The 15,504-nt window shown below is 50.1% G+C and overlaps 1 long non-coding RNA gene across 1 annotated transcript; it reads left to right on the top strand.

The window, feature by feature from the left end:
* Nucleotides 1–3,038: 3,038 nt before the first annotated feature.
* On the top strand, nucleotides 3,039–4,205 carry LOC146764180 (uncharacterized). Its single transcript, XR_014950980.1, has 2 exons — nucleotides 3,039–3,132; nucleotides 3,237–4,205. It is a non-coding gene; the product is annotated as an uncharacterized LOC146764180 (long non-coding RNA).
* Nucleotides 4,206–15,504: the final 11,299 nt, after the last annotated feature.

The following is a 15,504-nucleotide window of genomic DNA, read 5'->3' on the forward strand; positions in this document are numbered from 1 at the left end:
TGATGCTGCTGCTGCCCAGGGCTGAGGAGTGGCTGAAGGCCCTTTGGGAGGCTCCCAGCAGAGACACTGACCAGCCAAAGTCACAGTTCTGGAGTCTCTGTAAATGTTCAAACATTCCTTTGATGATCCTGTGTGTCCCTTTCAACTCAGAATGTTCTGTGATTCTGGGATTACAATTCCTGTTCTGCTTCTCTCATCCCCCTGTTGTCTATAATCAAAAGAGAAAAAAAGAACCCTTGCAACAGTGTTAGAACAGTGAAGTTAAAACCAGAACTTCATTGGAACCTTCCAGGTGTCCCAGTGGGGATGAGGCACACCCAGCCCCTGATTTCAACAATTTGTTCATGTTGATTATTTAGGATATTTAACAGGAACATCCAATGGGAGATTCATTACCCAGTTAACACACCCCTGGCTCAACCCACTGGAATAAGTCCAGGGCCTTTCTTTGTCCAGTTTTTCTTATCACTGCTCACATTCAAAACCCAAAATACTCTTCTTGTGGGTTCTTTCTCTGATAAAAAGATTATATAGCACTTTAAAAATGTATTTAGACAGGTTATAGTTCTAAAATCTAAGAAAAGGGAAGGAAACATACTAGAGTTAATTAAGGATCATAAATATATTAAATATATAATAGTAGTTAAAAAGAGTTATTTAAGAGTTTAATAGAGTTAGTTAAGGATTATAATTTTAAAACTACGTAACAGTAATTTACAGAACTATGAATATATGAAAAATATATAAAAGCAAAAATATTTTTATCATCATCACAACTTCATCATCTTTCTCCAAGCAGAAAATTGAAAATACTCTCAGGAAAGCTCCTGACCTTTACAGCAAACCCAGGCTTACCTCCTTTGGGAAGTGCCCTCTGGAGCTGGTCTGGAGCTGGAGCAGTCCTGCCCCAGCCAGCCCCTCTCAGCAGCAGCACCTGCCCTGCTCAGGGTGGCTCCTTCCCCCCACAGCTCCTGGCCAGCGCTGGGAGCAGCTCCAGGGCCGGCTGAGAGCTGTCCCTGGCAGGCAGCAGAGTCCCTGGCCCAGCACAGCGCCCTGGGCTGCAGGACCCTGCTCTGCAGGACAGCCCTGGGCACCCCTGGCTGCTCTGCACAGGAGATGAGCAGAGAATGCACTCACAGGCTCTGTGGGCATTGGGATGTTCCAGCTTTAGGAGATCTCTCCAGGAGCTGCAGCTGCATTGTCCTGCAGCCAGAGGTTCCTGTGCCAAGGGCTGGCAGTGATTCTGCCCCAGGCACTTCTCAGCCTCTTCCCAGCCCTGACTGATTGAAGCTCTCTGCCTCTGTGCTGTGCCCGGGCTGGCTGCAGGCAGTGCCCCAGCCCTGCTGGGCTGGCAGAAGAGCTGCTCAGCATGAGAAATGTGCTTTTGAAGCTCTGCTTGATTACCAGGCTCATCCTCTGTGCCAGGAGCCTGGCCCAGCTCAGCAGCACAGACACAGCACAAGGACTTTAATGACCCTCTGGGGCTTTGTGCTCAGCCCTGAACATCAGCCCCTGAGAGGGAGCTGCAGAAACCTCTGGAGAACTCCATGTCAGAATCCAACTCCAAAGTTTCTTGGACTTTTAATGGGTCCCACTGAGGGACATGACTGAGAAAGTGTCCCCAGGCCCCAGGCAGAGCAGAGAACTGGAGGCACTGATGCCAGGTGGGGACAAAGAGAAGCCAAGTCTTGGTGCCCTGGGGCACAGCAGGGTCTGTGCCACCAAGGGCTGTGAGGAGACACCTTGTCCTGAGGCCCTGGGGCCTCCTGGCACAGCCCCAGCCAGGCTGGGCACTGTCAGCCCCTGCTCCTGCCCTCAGCATCCCCCCCATGCCCACATCCCAGTGGCCTCAAGGATCTGCTGGAAGGAGTCCCTGGGGAGCCTTGGTCAGGAATGGCCCTGGGGGCTCCTTCATGCTCCCAGGGACTGCAGGCTTTTCAAAGGACTTTGGCTTTTCCTTTTGCCTTGGAGTCTCTGAGAGCTTTGTGCAATCATGGCCTCCAATTATCTGCTGTAATTAGTCCCTGGAGAGGCTTTGTCAGGAACAACACTCATTAATGCTTCAAGGTACTTCAGTTCTTTTAAGGTACTTGGTTTTTCCCTTTTGATACAGACTCTGTGGGAGGTTTGTGCAATCATGGCCCCAATAATCTGCTTTAAGGAGTCCCTTGAGAGCTTGGCACTGACACTCAGAGGAGCTCTTTAATGCTTTGAGATACTTAACTTTTGTAAGCTACTTTGGAATTTTCATTTCCAGACTGAGAAGTTTTTGTGCCATCCTGGCCTCCAGTTCTCTCCTCCAAGGAGTCCATGAGGAGCCTGTGTTGGGGATGGACCTAAGTCCCATTAGTACCTCGTGACACTTTGGGTTTTTCCTCTTGATTTTAACTTCTGGAAGGTTTTTTGCAATCTCCTCTCAGGCCCTGAGGTTCCAAGGCTCAGCTCCAAGTGCACCACGGGGCTCATTAGTACCAAGCAAGTCCTGACAAACCATGCTTCTGCCTTGATTTGCCACTGTTGTAATGTAGCTCATCATGAACATTCCTTTACTGGTTTTGCTTCACCAATTTGAGATTTCTTGGCTAATGCATCGACTAGTGTAGTGGGTTCAGTGTTGGCTAATTATCAGTGCACACACTAGAATATACTTACTCAATTCCTGCTGTGAGGTAGGATTAGGAGAAAGGCAAAGGTCAAACTTTTAGAGTAAAAAGAATAGTTTACTAACAGTAAATAAAAGAAGGAGCATTAAGGACCAGAACAAAACTTTCAGAACACTTCCTCTCTCCTGACAACCTGAAAATGTAAAGAGAAAAAACCAAATATTTTCAGTCAGTTTACCATCTCTAGAATTGTCTTTCTTCTGTTCACTTAGGTAGAGAAGTTCCTGTTGTTTATGTTATGGAGGCATCTTGTCGTGGTTTGACAATGAAAGATAATTTTTCCTGGAAGGAAGAGGTCAATTTAGATATTGACCAATTGAAAGTAGACACGCCTCTGAGAACACAGAGGGGTTGAAAGCAGAAATCTCAGGGGAACTCGCTCTCTTTAGTTCCGGTCAGCGTGCAGTGCAGACCTTCCCCCCCCAGCCACGAGCTGGGTGGGGGAGGGGAAGCCCATGGCCTGAGAAAGGTAGGCCGAAAGCCCCAAGGGTGGTGAAAGGACTGGAATTGGGCTGGCCCCTGCAGATGGAAGGGTGGAAGAAATCTGAGATGTCTCCATTTCCCTCCCACCAGAGTTCCTCTCCCGAGAGGGAGAGAGAAAGCCGCAAGGAAGGAGGAGCGGGGGGAGCTGCTGCAAGGTGCCCAGTTGTGTGGGAGTTGCTGGATGTCCGGGCATCGAGCCATCCTGGGAGTTCGGACTTTTAACCCTTTCTTGAGAAATGAAAGCTTTGTGAATTTTCCTTTCCCCTCCTCAGTTTGAAAGAGAGGAAGAAGGACACCTTAGACCCTGGGATGGGATGTTGGAAGGAGGAATTCTAGATGGGAGGGGGACAAGGAGTGGCTTTTAGCTAGACTTTTCTGTGTTAGCCACAACCTGAACCAAATCTTCTCCGTCAAGAGGGACTGTGTTTTGGGAGGATGCCAGTGAGTCAAGAGACCTGCCTCAGCTGAGAAAAAGACAAAAGTGGAGTGAACAGAGAAAAGGTTAGGGGGTTTGTGGTGGCGCCCCCTTGCCCTGGAAAGGAAAAGAGAAGAGAAGAAGATCTCTGTTCTTGAGCCCTCGGCCCCAGGGGAAAATGTGGGGGGACTGTGGTCCCAAACAATGAAAAACTGAACTGTTGTTTTCTCCCCTCTTGGCAGGGCATCCTTGAAAGGAAAAATCCTAAAGGCAGTGACCATCCATGCATTGGTGGTGAGAGCACTGTGCATGGAAAGGAGAAGGGTCACCATGGCAAACTTTTTATCCGGGTGGTGCCATGTGTGACATGGAAACACAGGATGTGGAGCTGTGTTTCTTGGGGGGTCTGTGGCACAGGAGAGACTCTGTTCCCTCGATGGACTGAGTATCGGTTGTTTGGAGGGTGGAAACCTGATTGGGGTCCAGATTGTGTCTCACTGTGGTTTGTTGGAGTTGGGTGGTGGGGGGGGAGGAATGGTTTGCAAGGTTTTCATTTGGATCTTTGTGTGGTTTTTTTTTTCCCTTCCTTAGTTTTCTCTTTTCTTTTTAGTGGTAGTTTAATAAAGTTTTTTTCCTGTTATTAAGCTTGGGCCTGCTTTGCTCTATTCTAGATTCCACTTCACAGCATTCAAGGTAGGGATCACATTTTCATGGGGGCACTGGCATTGTGCCAGTGTCAAACCATGACATTCCCCCACACATGAAATGTTTCCAGCCAACAATCTCCTCCAGTCTGTCACAACAGTCAACATTGGAGGTGAAATACCAATATGGCCATTGGCACCTGCAGGAGAAGCACAGTTCTGTTCCATAGGAAGGAAAGCACAGAGCCCCACTGTTTGGAAGGCAGGTGAGAGCCTCATAAGTGCAAGGCCAGCCAGACTTGTCAGGAGTGGCAGATTTTGTCTGGAGGCAATCTTTGGAGATAGGGAATTTTGGAGACAATCTCAATTTTGGCCATGAGCACCTGGAGAAGCAGGACAGTTCTTTCCCAAAGGAAGGAAAGCTTGGATACTTCCCCCGTATTTTGGAAGCAGATAAGCAGTGACCCTTACCAAACGACTGCCTGCCAGATTTGTCCTGGCAATATGTCCATGGGAACAATCCCTGGATATAAGGAAATGGAGGTGAAACCCCAATTCTGGCCATGTGTGCCTAGAGGAGAAGGAGAGTTCTTTTCCACAGGAAGGAAAGCCCCGAGCCCCAGTGCTTCAATAGCAGATGAGAAGAGACCCTGCAGGTGCCAAGATGTCAGGCAGCCCCTGGAGGCCAAAGCAGCCAGACCTGTTCCATGTTCCCTTGGTTCCTTGGGGCCCCACAGTGTCCCAGTGGTCTCCGTGGTTCCCCAGGCCCCACAATGACACGGGACTCCTCTGTTCCATGAGGCCACAATGTCACAATGGTCTCCTTTGGCTCCACAGGGTCACAATGGAACACTGATGACACGAGGCTCTGCAGTGTCACAATGGACCTTTGGTTCCCTGCAGCCCTGCAGTGCCACAAAGGCCTCTTGGTTTCACGAGGCCCCACAGTGTCACAATGGTCCTCTTGGTTCTGTGGGGACCCCCAGGGTCACAATGGTCTCACTGGTGCCATGAGGCCTCACAGTGTCACAATGGTTCTCTTGGTTCTGTGGGGACCCCCGGGGTCACAATGGTCTCACTGGTGCCATGAGGCCTCACAGTATCACAATGCTTTGCTTATTCCATGGGGCTTCATAGTGTCCCAATGGTCTCCATGATCCCATGAGTCCCCTCAGTGTCACAATGGTCTCCTTGGTTCCATGGTGCCCCACAGTGTCACAATGGCCCCTTGGTCTCACAGGCCCCACAGTGTCACAATGGTCCCTTGGTCTCACAGGGGCCCACAGTGTCACAATGGTCCCTTGGTTCCATGGTTCCTGTGCTGGTGCATTCCCCCCTCCCCTTCTCAGGCCATCCTGCCAGCTGATAAATGCTCGCTGGCCTCAGCCTTGGCCAGCAGCCCCTGGGCTCAGCTCCTCTGGAGCTCAGCACAAACACGCTCTGCTCCAGGCACTGCTGCTGCCCAGCCAGCTCCTGGCTGCTTTAGGAGCAGCCCTGGGAACTGTTTGTGTTCCCTCGGTGGCACAACATCCCTGTTCTCACCCTGCCAAAGAAAGCTGCTGATGCCAAGTGCGGCCAGGATGAAACATGGCTGGGACTGCAGCCCCTCTCTTGGGGCCCTACAAACAGCGCTCCAAAAGGAGCCCTTGGAGCTCTCCTGGGCCAGCAACTCCCTCTGAGTGGGGCCTCTCCGAGCCGGGAACTCTCCCGTTTGCTGCACTTGGGGATCCCCAACAACGAGGGAGCCTGGGCCGATCCCCCCACTCCTCCAGGCTCAACCCTTCCCTGCTGGGGACATACCAAAGCATCCCCAGGGAGCATTTCCCTGCCCTCAGGGGAATTTCTCACAGGTGCCTTGCACTGACTCTCTGTGTCTGTGTGCACACAGGAGTGCCTGTGCTGGGGAAATGTGGCAGAAATGCTGCTCCCTGAGGGCTCTGAGTGTCTTGGATAGCTGAGCTGAAGAGAGCCTGACAGAGGAATGGTTGAACGACAAGGGACATGATACTGTAAAATTAATCCAAATAGGGAGGGCTACGTGACTGCTGCAAAATTCGCATGGCCCTGAAGAGTAGATGGTGTGCAGAAAGCAGGATATTGAAACTGCTTGTTATGTAGAAATAGATAGAGAAGAACAAAGAAGTGCTAAGCTGTTCTAACTGCAAGGCCAGCTGGACAGGCATGTATCTTTCACAAAGATAGTTTTAAGATAATAGTACAAGTCACATAGCAACCAATCTTGGCTTTTGCAATATGTATGAGCTAATTAACAAACATATATAAACTGTGTAATCTGTCACAATAAACTGAGACTTGATGATCATGATAGCATGAGTCTTGTCTCCCGCGGCATCCCTCTAACAGGATTCCACCTCTAAAATTCCCTATATCCAAGGGTTGCTCCCAGCCAAAATCTGCCACTACCATCAAGTCTGGCTGGCCTTGGCCTCTGGTGGCTGCCCCTGCCACACTGGGGCTCGGTTCTTTCCTTCCCATGGAGATCACTGTGACACTGTGGGCACCTCATGGAACCAAGGGGATCATTGTGGCACCACTGGAGCCCATGGAACCAAGGGGCCATGGTGACACCGCGGGGCTTCATGGACCCAGAGACCATTATGACTCTGTGGGGCCTGATGGAACCATGGAGACCATTCCAACCCTTCAGGGCCTGGTGTCACCAAGGGGGTATTGTGACACCTCAGGGCCTCCTGGAAGCAAGGGACCATTGGGACACTGTGGGGCCCCATGGAAGCGAGGGAACATGGAACAGGTGTGGCTGGCTTGGCCTGACAGGGGCCACCTGACAGATCTGGCTGATTTTTGGATGTCAAGGGCTGCCTCTCTTTAGCTCCTGGAGCACTGGGGCTCTGTGCTGTCCTTTGTATGGAAAAGAACTGTCTGTCTTTTCAGATGCCCATTGCCAAAACTGACACTCTGCCAAAAAAATTTCTGATATTCAAGGGTATCTCTCAGAACAAAATCTGGCAGCTCTGGCTGGCCTTGTCCTTTTGTGGTCACCTCTCATCTGCCCCTAAAATAGTGGGACTCTGTTCCTTCATTCCTATGGAGAAAAACTGGTCTTCATGGCCAGGAACCATGGCCAAATTTAGAATTGGCTACTTAGCCCAGCCAGGGTCACAGAACTATCTGCAGGCCCTGGGCAGATATTGACTCTGCCAGTGCTGCCATCCTCCCTCCAGTGAGAGAAAAGGACAAAGGGCAGGTGTTGGAACTCAAAATTTCTCTCAGACATTTTTAGAGGTTCCAGGCCTTGGTCAGAAGCATTTTAGACCCTGGCAGGCAGCTGCAAACAGCTGTGATTTTGAGTTTGAGCCATGGAATGAGTTACCAACTTTGGAGGTGGAACAAACAGTCACAAAGTGTTAGATAGTACAGTAAAAGTAGTTATAAAGTAGAGGGGAAATTTTTTAGCATTGCACAGGGGGGTTTTAGCACCTGTACAGGGGGGGTTTACTTTGTACATGGGGGTCAGAAGTTCTAAGATGGAGGAAAGTGGGCTGATCCTGTTCTTCCTTCTTCTTTTTCCTTGCCCCCATGTTCTTGGTGATGCTGGCACTTATGGATTGGTTTAGAGTAGAAAAGCACCTTGTAACATAGGTAGTAGGTATTGAGGAAAAACTGTAAACATATAACACGTAATATATCATATAAAAGATAGCAGCAGCCAGGGATGGGGGGAGAGAAGAAGAAGACAGCAGACAGAGAGGATGTTAGGGGTGTGTGTGCCTCTGCCTGGGCTGCTGACCAAACCGCAGTAGCCAGAGAAGACGATCTTTTAGATAACTCGCAATAAACTGCCTTGAGACTGAACAACAAGAGGCTGCGGAGTTTTCATTTGGAAGCACGGGTTGGAGGAGAGACTTTACCACCACACAAGACCCCTGACCAAGGCTGGGGTTCTCACAGCTCACAGGGTTTCTGTAAATCCCCTTCTCCAGCCAGCTGTTCGACTGTAAAATCTGGCCCATTTGCATCTTGAGTATAAGTCTCTGAAATGTTTTTAATTGTCTTTTCCAATGCCTTTCCAATAGCATATATTCTGCCAGGGAAAGAAGGCAGTGGGAAATGTTTTTAAAGTCGTGAGGTACCAAAATATGTGCTGAAAAGAAAGCTTCCAGGAAATTTCTGAAAATATGTCAACTTCTACCATGTTCTTTGGCTATATTTAATAGTTGTATCAGTTCTTTATTTGTGTTAGGTTCCCACGTTGTTTTAGTGGTGGCCCCACCTCTTTTCCCCTTTATATAAATTGCTGGGAAGGCAGAAATTCTCTGAGCTAGTTCCCAATCCCCTTCCCGAGTCGCTTCCATTTTGATTAGAGCCCATGGATCAATGTCCTCTGTGTCAGAATCAGACTCACTGTGCTCAAACGAGGAGTGAGAGAGAGCAGGAGGTGCACTGCGCTTTTTTAGCGTGTTGGACAAGGGTTTGCAGGGGTGTGGGGGCTGGACAGAGTGCGAGGGGGCAGCTGGCTGGGCTTGGCTAGAGGGAGGCAGCAGTGGAGCGGCGATAGCAGCGCCGCTGTGGCACAGCCTGCGAAGGGCTGAGGTGCGTGGGGAAGCGGGGTGCCCCCGTGGGGGTCTCGGAGGTGCCGTTCGGGGGGCGCTGAGGGTGGGTGGGTGGGTGCAGCGCTTGGGGAGAGGGCACGGGAGGAGCGGGGCAGAGGAGGCGGCGGGGCTGGGGGAGCTGCTGCCATCCCGGCGGGGCTGGGCGGGCAGGGGTGGGAGCGGGCTGGGAAGAGCCGCAGCAGGGCCGGGAGGCACGGCTGCAGGGCTGGGGCAGTCACGGTGGCTGCGCGGAGGTTTTGGAGTGAGGCAGGGCGTTCCCGATGGAAACCGACGCAGTTACAGCCGAGCACTGAGCGGGGCACGGGGCGCGCAGCGCGCCGCGTGTTGCGGGACCGGGAGCGGAATCCGCGCCTGCCGCGGCCGAGGGGGAGCCGGGGGATGGGTGGGCTCCACGGACCCCGCGGGTGGGTGGGGTGGGACAATTTCCGTGTTCCCTGTCCCGGGGACTGAGAGAGGAATGTTATCTGGCAAATCAGCATTTGAAGGGACAGTGTCTGTTGAGAAAGATAAGGGTGGGATTTCTTCAGCAGAGGGAAGCTGCAGAGAATTTGTCTTTTCCACTGCTTTAGTAATTGAGTGAAATAGAGGTAGAAACTTAGTTACAGAAAAGTTTTCATTAGTTTGGAAAGCGTATATTCTTTTCCCTACTATGTCCCAAAAAGAACCTAAACCAATAGTGTGTGTGTTAGTATCTGGAAACTGGGAAATAATCTATTCTATATTTTTTTTCAAGTTAGTTTTTGAAAGATTACCTTTAGAGAAAGAAAAGCTGTTAGCAGATAGGATTTCTAGGATTTGTAAATATAAGTCTCTCTCATTATGGGATACTTTTAATTTACTAGATTTTGATCCCATTTCAGTATTGTTCCCTTTTCTCCCCCAGCAGTAAAAAGAAAAAAAAAAAGAAAAAGAAAAAACCGAAAAGTGACTCAAGATAAAAGTGTGCAAAAACCACTATTTTAAACTTACACTTCTTCAGCCCAATGTGGGTCAAGGAACTGCTGGGTGGGTGGTCTGCCATCCAGCTCCTGAGAACCTCGTCCCAGACGGCGATGTGCAGGTTCATCGGACACCTCTTCAGATAACTTCTTCTATAATGGAGCAGTTACCCTCAAGTGGTCATAGCCAGCCTAGACAGTAACAATTCATGAGGAATGCTGCTCTCAGGGGTGCCAGGATGCCAGTGCTCCCTTTGGGTGGCCACGTAATGCAACCTGGGGTCCCAGGGGTTCTTCCAACCCTGGCTGCCGTGGGTGTCCCGGATAGCACTGGGCTGATGGGCTCAGCCTGTCCAGATCCCTCAGCAGGCTCCCAGCCAGGGGCAAACTTAGCGAGCAGCTCTGGAGTGATTTCAGCTCTTTGGTGAATTCAGCTCTTAGTGATTTCAGCTCTTTGCTCGCTAATTGCCTCAGCAGATGCAGAGATGAGAGAGAGAGAAGGCTGTATGCGGTTCCACTGTGGTGTCTTTATTGGCAGCTCCTGCCAAAGGGACAGTGACAGCTCTTCTGCAGAACTGGGCAGAAATGGGTACAGGAGTGTTGGAAATTGTGCAGTTGCCAGGGTCAGGGTGAGTGTGACGCATGGTCTTACAGAGAGATAACAAGGGTCCAAATGCAGAAGAGGGGCTTCTTTGGTCCAGTCATGACTCAGGATTTCTTATCTCAGGTAACTGATCACCAGGGAGGCCTTGCAGGGCCTCTGACTGCTACAGATACAGACAGACCAGAATGGTTAATTGAAATCCGAACACCGTTACCATTGACCAATTTAGAAATCACCCTTTGGTAAACAAATCTCCATAATACGTTCCACATGTGCACAACAGGTGCAGCAAGTGAAGATAAGAATTGTTTCTCATTCTTTCCTCTGAGCTTTCTCACAGCTTCTCACAGCTTCCCAGGAAAATTCTGGGAGAGCTCTCTCTGCTCAGAGGATATGTGATTGCCACAGGTCAGCTGTGACAGTCCAGGTCTAAGGACACCACGGTGACACTGCAGAACCTCATGGAACCAAGGGGCCATGACGACACTGTGCTGCCTCATGGAATCAAGGAGACCATTGTGGAACTCAGACCCCAAGGAACCAAGGGTCCATGGTGACCTTGTGCAGCCGCAGTGTCACAGAGGAGCCGTTGTGACACAGCGAGGGCACATGGAGCCGAGGGGCCATTGTGACACATCAGGGCTTTGTGGAACCACAAAGCCATTGTGACACTTCAGGGCCTCATGGAAGCACGGGGCCATTGTGACACTGCAGAAGCAAGGGGAACATTGTGACACTCCAGGGCCTGATGGAACCAAGGATACCATTGTGACACTGTGGGGTCCCATGGAACCAAGGGCACATGGAACAGGCCTGGCTGGCTGGGCCTCCTGGGGACCACCTGACAGGTCTGGCTGACCTTGGCATGTCGAGGGCTGCTTCTCATCTGCCCCTGAAGCACTGGGCTCTGGGCTTTCCTTCCTATGGGAGAGAACTGTCCTGCTCTTCCAGAGGCCAAAACCGGGATTTGTTCTCCAAATTTTCTTATATTGCAAGGATTGTTCCCAGATGAAATCTGCCAGGAGAAACAGCTCTGGCTGCCTTGACCACCCAGTGGCCACCTCTCATCTGCGTTTCAAACACTGGGACCATGTGTATTTCTTACTTATGTGAAAAACCACCCATCTCAACTATGCACCCGTGGCCACAATGCGGCATCTGCCTCCAGAAATCCCTATATCCAAGGATATCTCTCAGAAGATGCCAGGACTGACAAGTCTGGCTGGCCTTGGCTTCCTGAGGGCTGGCACTCATCTGCCTCTGAAACATGGAGCTCTGTGCTTTTCTTCCTAATGAAAATAATTCATCTTCCTGTCCCAGCAACCATGGCCAAAATTGAGATTCCACCTCCAAAATTTCCTGTGTCCAAAGATATACCCTAGACAAAAAGTGCAGGGAGAGACAGGTCTGGCTGGCTTGGCCTAAGGGTGGCCACCTCTCATCTTCTTCCAGAACATTTGGATTTTTGTACTTTTTCTTCCTATAGGAAAAAAACCGCTCATCTTGACCAGGCACCAATGGCCAAAATTGGGATTCCTCCTCCAAAACTCTGTATATCCAAGGAATTGCTCCCAAGTGAAAGCTGCCAGGACAGACAGGTCTGGGTACCCTTGGCCTCTTGAGAACTGCTTCTCGTCTGCTTTCAAAACACTGGGGCGTGGTGCTTTCCTTCCAATGAAAAAGAACCATACTTCTTAAGGTGTTCATGGTCAAAACTGAGATTCCTCTTCCCAAATTCCATATTGCCAAGGGTTTCTCCATGACAAAAGCTGCCAGGAAGAACAGGTCTGTTTGGCTGAGCCTCCCAGGAGTGACGTCTTTCTTCTTTGCCTTTGAAACACTGGGGCTCTGTGCTTTCCTTCCTATGGAAAAGAACCATCCTTGTTTATGCAGGAATGGGCGAAACTGGAATACAAACTCCCAAATTCCCTATGTCCAAGGGTTGCTTTCAGAGAGGTCTGGCTAGACTGGGCCTCTGGTGGCCACCTTTCATCTGCCCCTGAAACACCAGTGTTCCATGCTTTTCTTCCTTTGGAAAAGAACCGTCCTTCTACTCTGGATGTCCATGTCTGAAATTGGGATTCCACCTCTAAAATTCCCTATATCCAAGGGTTGCACCCAACCAAAATCAGCCAGTACCATCAAGTCTGGCTGGCCTTGGCCTCTGGTGGCTGCCCCTGCCACACTGGGGCTCGGTTCTTTCCTTCCCATGGAGATGACTGTGACACTGTGGGCACCTCATGGAACCAAGGGGATCATTGTGGCACCACTGGAGCCCATGGAACCAAGGGGCCATGGTGACACCGCGGGGCTTCATGGACCCAGAGACCATTATGACTCTGTGGGGCCTGATGGAACCATGGAGACCATTCCAACCCTTCAGGGCCTGGTGTCACCAAGGGGGCATTGTGACACCTCAGGGCCTCCTGGAAGCAAGGGACCATTGGGACACTGTGGGACCCCATGGAAGCGAGGGAACATGGACCAGGTCTGGCTGGCTTGGCCTGCCAGGGGCCACCTGACAGGTCTGGCTGATTTTTGGATGTCAAGGGCTGCCTCTCTTTAGCTCCTGGAGCACTGGGGCTCCATGCTCTCATTTGTATGGAAAAGAACCATCTGTCTTTTCAGATGCCCATTGCCAAAACTGACATTCTGCCTAAAATATTTCCTGTATTCAAAGGTATCTCTAAGAACAGGATCTGGCAGCTCTGGCTGGCCTTGTTCTCTTGTGGTCACCTCTGATCTGCCCCTAAAACAGTGGAGCTCTGTTCCTTCATTCTTATGGAAAAGAACTGGTCTTCATGTCCAGAGACCATGGCCAAAATTAGAATTGGCCACTGAGTCTGGCCAGGGTTGTGTAACCATCTGCAGGCCAAGGGGAGATATTGACTCTGCCAGTGCTGCCATCCTCCCTCCAGTGAGAGAAAAGGACACAGGGCAGGCACACAGAGGAGCAGCATGAACACACCGAGGGCACGGAAGAGGAAGTTGAGTCCCAGATGGGAGGGATGAGGAGATGCCATCATCTTGGGGCTGAAATCCTCTGGTAAAGCTGTGGAGAAGGATGTCATTGATACATCAGACTCTCTTTTTCCCTATAATGCATTGAAAAGTATGGGGAGATGACTTATTTCAGCAAAGGCCTCCATGCTCAATTGAGCAAATGTTGCAGTAGCTGTGATCCCATGAGAAGTTTGAACAGAGAAAAATAGAGAAAACTGATGAGAGCCTGTGCCCTCAGGGAGAGATGACCTCTGTTCCCAGAAATGAAGATGACTTCAGAAATAGATGAAAAGAACTTTTGCTCTTAAACAGCTCATCTTTAACCTAATATCCCATAAGTTAACATGGGCTATAAACACAGCTGTGGGAAAAGCTGTGAAAAAATGGGAGGGACTTCACAATTGCAGATTTTTCTGGGCAGCTGCTATTCATGGAAATGAAAATCCATGAGATAACTGTTTCATTGTGGATAAGTTTCCATAACATTAATAAGAGGAACTTTTCTCCCTGTTAGCTGACAGAAAATTTTACATTTGGTCTCTTTACATTGTCAGGTTTTATGGAGATGGGAAGTGTTCTGAAAGTTTTGTTCTGATTGTTATTACTCTTTCTTTTAGTTACTGTTAATAAACTTTTCTTTAGAAGTTTAAACTTTTCTTTTAAACTTCTGAGCCTACTTTGCCTTTTTTCCTAATCCCATCTCAGAGCAGGAAATTAGTAAGTATATTCTAGTGTGTGCACTGGTAATCAAGCAACACTGAACCTGCCACACTAATTAATACATTGGCCAAGAAACCTCAAATTGAAAAACTAAAACCACTACAGAAACTTTCCGATGAACTGCACTAGAGCAGAGGGAAATCTAGGCAGAGCCATGGTTTGTCAGGACTTGCTTGATCCTAATGAGCCCCATGGTGCATTTGGAGCTGAGGCCTGGAATCTTGGGGCCTGAGAGGAGATTGTACAAAACTTTCCAGGAGTCAGAGTCAAGAGGAAACACCCAAATGTGTCTCAAGGCATTAATGGAACCCACTGAGGTCCATACCCAACACAGGCTCTTTATGGACTCCTTGGAGGAGAGAACTGGAGGCCAGGATGGCACAAAAACCTCTCAGATACACTCAGGGTGGAAAGGAGAATCCAAAGTATTTTAAAAACCTTGAGTTTCTCAAAGTGTCAGTAAAAAGTTCTCAAGTAACTCATTAAATCAGATAATTTGGGCCATGATTGCACAAACCTCTCACAGAGTTGGTATCAAAAGGGAAACACCAAGTACATTAAAATAACTGAAGTACCTTGAAGCATTAATGGGCCCCACTGAGTGTTGTTCCTGACAAAGCCTCTCCAGGGACTAATTACAGCAGAATATTGGAGGCCATGATTGCAGAAAGCTCTCAGAGACTACAAGGCAAAAGCCAAAGCCAAAGTCCTTTGAAAAACCTGCAGTCCCTGGGAGCATGAAGGAGCCCCCAGGGCCATTCCTGACCAAGGCTCCCCAGGGACTCCTTCCAGCAGATCCTTGAGGCCACTGGGATGTGGGCTAGGGGGGGATGCTGAGGGCAGGAGCAGGGGCTGACAGTGCCCAGCCTGGCTGGGGCTGTGCCAGGAGGCCCCAGGGCCTCAGGACAAGGTGTCTCCTCACAGCCCTTGGTGGCACAGACCCTGCTGTGCCCCAGGGCACCAAGACTTGGCTTCTCTTTGTCCCCACCTGGCATCAGTGCCTCCAGTTCTCTGCTCTGCCTGGGGCCTGGGGACACTTTCTCAGTCGTGTCCCTCAGTGGGACCCATTAAAAGTCCAAGAAACTTTGGAGTTGGATTCTGACTTGGAGTTCTGCAGAGGTTTCTGCAGCTCCCTCTCAGGGCCTGATGTTCAGGGCCTGAGCACAATGCCCCAGAGGGTCATTAAAGTCCTTGTGCTGTGTCTGTGCTGCTGAGCTGGGCTGGGCTCCTGGCACAGAGGGTGATGCTGGTAACCAAGGAGAGCTTCAAAAGCACATTTCTCTTGCTGAGCAGCTCTTCTCCCAGCCCAGCAGGGCTGGGGCACTGCCTGCAGCCAGCCCGGGCACAGCACAGAGGCACAGAGGGCATCAATCAGTCAGGGCTGGGAAGGGGCTGAGAAGTGTCTGGGGCAGAATCACTGCCAGCCCTTGGCACAGGAACCT

The sequence above is a fragment of the Lonchura striata genome, chromosome 36, assembly GCF_050655825.1.
Source record: "Lonchura striata isolate lonStrDom1 chromosome 36, ASM5065582v1, whole genome shotgun sequence".
Classification (NCBI taxonomy): Eukaryota; Metazoa; Chordata; class Aves; order Passeriformes; family Estrildidae; genus Lonchura; species Lonchura striata.